The 3,799-nt window shown below is 44.9% G+C and overlaps 1 non-coding gene across 1 annotated transcript; it reads right to left on the bottom strand.

The window, feature by feature from the left end:
* Positions 1-979: 979 nt before the first annotated feature.
* TRNAW-CCA lies at positions 980-1,052 on the bottom strand. Its single transcript has one exon. It is a non-coding gene; the product is annotated as a tRNA-Trp (tRNA).
* Between the last annotated feature and the right edge of the window lie 2,747 nt (positions 1,053-3,799).

The following is a 3,799-nucleotide window of genomic DNA, read 5'->3' as shown; positions in this document are numbered from 1 at the left end:
ACAGTCAGACTCTGATGGCTGGCTTTGGTCTCCCTCCAGGCATGGGGTGGGGACAGTGAGTTGTCACTGGGGGGCATACAATAGATCAGCAGCAAAGAGGAGCTAGCCACAGGGACTCAGCTGGAAGAGGAGCCAGCCAGCTTTCTGAAGCTCTGGGGCAGGTAAGGTTACCCAGGGTTGGGATAGAAAGTTTCCCTGCCCCTCTGGGTTTCCTTTCCTTTTATTCTGCAAGCTAAAAACCAAGGGAACATACTCAAAAACACAGGGCCTAAAGACCTTCATGGCATAATCAATGTCCTTAGAAACATCAGAGGCTAAGGGCATCCAGGCAGGAAAATGGGGGAGGGGGGAATGGAAGGTGGTGGACAGGCCCTTGGTGCTGAGACAGCCTCGGGAAGGGAGAAGCAGTAGGGCCTGTTCAGCCCCTGCAAGGCCTTTGCAATCTTAGAGGCCAATTCAACTTCCCGAAAGCTTTAAGGAAAGAACCCTTGCTTCTTTCACCCTCTGTAGGTTGATATCACCCTCTGTATCTCCCGCCCTTCATTTCAATCCTTCTCATTAACATACATTCAAGGGAAGGAGGGGAAGTATTTATACCCGTGACTGATTCATGTTGATGTATGGCAGATACCAACACAACATTGTAGAGCAATTATCTTCCAATAAAAAGGAAAAAACATACACTCAAGGGGATTCCTGGTGGTCCTGTGGTTAGGACTCAGCTCTTTCACTGCCGGGCCTGGGTCCAATCCTTGGTTGGGGAGCTAAGATCTTGCAAGCCACAAAGTGCAGCCAAAAGAAGAAAGCATACAGTGGGCCCAAAACCATCCAAATGAACCAAAAGAAAGTGAAAGTGAAGTTGCTCAGTGGTGTCCAACTCTTTGCAACCCCATGGACTGTAGTCTACCAGGCTTCTCCGTCCATGGGATTCTCCAGGCAAGAATACTGGAGTGGGTTACCATTTCCTTCTCCAGGGGATCTTCCTGACCCAGGGATCGAACCCGGGTCTCCTGCATTGGAGGCAGACGCTTTAACCTCTGAGCCACCAGGAAAGCCCCAATGTGACCTCAAATCAGTCTCTTGGTTATCAGATTTATGGGAAACTGACTTTACACGGTAATTTCCTTGAGATTTGACAACTAACATCTGGCCTTACATTCAATTTTATCCCTGAAACAAGTTTTCCTAACACAGGTTTTTCTTAACAGCATAAAGGTCTGAGGCAGCTAACATCACTTGCCCCAGCAGAAATCAACCCAGAAGGGCAACCCAAGAACCAATGGCAAGGCCTGATGGATCCTAACTCTTATGGTGTCTAGTACAAGGGATCTGAACATACTTGTTAGCATCTTAACTCCCCTGCGGTTGTCCTACCAAGACCTAGACTTTGGAAAAGGTGATTTTTTAGAAGAAATATTTGAACCAAGCAAGATTTTACAGAACATCAAGTCATCAAAAATCTGTCATAATTTGGAGCATTTGCTTTATTTTTAAACAAGGTGTGTAAGACTTGCAAGAAAAGCCCAAGAGAAAACAAGCCTCAAGAATAAAGCTGTAGCTCCATTTCAATCATGACTGTCAGAGAACCTGTTTCAGGCTTCCCTTGTGGTCCAGTGGTGAGGACTCCACGCTCCCAATGCAGGGGGCCTGGGTTTGATCCCTGGTCATGGAACTAGATCCCACATACTGCAACTAAGAGTTCACGTGCTACAACTAAAGATCCTGCATACTGCAACAAAGATGGAAGATTCTGCAAGCCACAACTAAAACCCAGCATAGCCAAACCAATAAATTTAAAAACCCTAGTTTCCTACAATGGCAGGTGGATTCTTTACCATGGAGCCACCAGGGGAAGCCCCTTTGGGATCCTTAGAGGATCCCAGACACAGGGCCCTCCTATAAGGACCTCTTCTGGTCCTTGATGCACAGGTTGCAAAAGGCCTGTGCCTTTTTTCATGGTAATGAAAATGAATCCAGAATTGTAAAGTAAAAATTAAAAATAAATTAAAAAAAAAAAAAAAAAAAAAAAAAAAAAAAGAAAATGAATCCCTGGCAAAGGCAGGGCAAGGGAAAACCAGACACACAGGAGACTGGGGCTCAGGGCTGCAAGAGCCAATCATCAGGGCTGAAGAAGCATCCATCTCGAGACCAGAGGTGCAGACTCAAGCCAGGGTAGGGGGCTGGCTCCAATTCCTGACTGAGGACATAAGGGCTATTCTTGCAAATAGGGTACTTACACTTTTAGTGGTTTCCAGTCCAACTGGTAGGCCCTTGGGGTGGCAATACAGAGCTTTCTATCCTGCCCCCACACCTCACAACGTGACTTCTTTCTGGAGGTCTCTTCCCCTTCCCTCACAACCAAGAGGGAGATGGTAGGAGGGCAAGTTAATAGGAGAGCTTCTTCTTTAATTTCAACTTTTACATGATTCTAATAACCCTCAGGTTAAGGGCTACATACTATTGATGGGCAAGTTAAAAAAACTCTTGAGCAGAAAATGCTTTTATTCCAAGTCTGGAAAAGCCCCAACTTGAGATGAAATAAACCTCTGATAAAGACATTAGGTTTGAGAGTTGCCTAGTTCAGCCTTGGCCCAAGTAATCTCCTTTTCTCCGGTTCTAAGGGTAAGGCGAGGTGAGGGCATGTGAAATCACCTGGTGATCTTTTGCTCGGAAGTAATTACACGGCTATTAAGGCCAGTCTCTTCTCAACTGTGCTTTCCTTGCAACTCCATTCAGCTTTTATGCCTCCTCCCTGGCCCCTCCAGGCCTGTTCCTGCTACTGTTCCCCAGTTAAGAATTGCTTGCCATCCAGGACACTTGGGACTCTCACTGGAGGAACAAAGAACAGTCCTGGCAGTACTTCAGGCACTATGCTGGGTGTCACTGGGAATTGAATCCTGACCTGCCCTCAGGCACAGGAATCAAAGATGGGGGCTAAGGGCCTTTCCTGAGGGCCTCAAAAGCTCATCCTAGGAACCGGATTGCCCAAGAGGGCCCAGAGTAGGGGGTCCTGATGTCAAAAAAATTCTGACATAGCAAACCCTGATTCAGTGACCCAATACTTCAGGAAATAGCAGAATAAGCAATTTATGGCATCAGTGTTCCACGTCAGCTGGCCCCAGATCAAAGACCTGAAATCAAAGAGGCCTAGAGGGTCAGAGGAACACATTTCACAGCTCAATGCAGTTCCCTTTTGAATCACTTTCTCCAAAAGATCATTGTAAATACCCTGATATTCAATATAAAACAAAAACAAAAGCCGAACCAGGCTTCAAAGACAAGGCAGCACCCTTCGCAAAGCTCTAGAAGCATTTAGTTTCCCAAAAAGTCAGTGCGCTTATTTGATAATGCACACACACACACTCACACAAAAAACCCTCATGTAATATTTTGGAATGCATTATAATTAGAAAAGCTGAAATTAAATGCTAAATGTGTGTCAACTACAGATGGAGGGAAATTTTAACCACATTTGGCAAAACTGGCTCAAAAAATGAATAAATTATAAAAACTACTCCCTTCCTCTAAGAAAAGACCTAATTCCTATCATCAGGATTAAGAACCAGAGATCCAACAGGCATATACAACCTATAACTTAGGTATAATGCAAAGAATTACACTATACCTAGTTCTCAATTAACCCCAGACATCTTCAATTCTTATAACTGAAGAAAAGTGCAGCTGTGTCTATTATTGGCTTAACAATACAGTTAACAGCTTGGAAACAAAGAAGAACGAACCATGATTGGGCAGCCAAGACATCTAAACCAAAGCTTCAGCAGGGAAACCAGTACAGATA

Source organism: Oryx dammah, unplaced genomic scaffold (assembly GCF_014754425.2).
Source record: "Oryx dammah isolate SB20612 unplaced genomic scaffold, SCBI_Odam_1.1 HiC_scaffold_23, whole genome shotgun sequence".
In the NCBI taxonomy this organism is placed as follows: Eukaryota; Metazoa; Chordata; class Mammalia; order Artiodactyla; family Bovidae; genus Oryx; species Oryx dammah.
The sequence above is the reverse complement of the archived record's forward strand: the minus strand, read 5'-3'. Positions and strand labels throughout refer to the sequence as shown.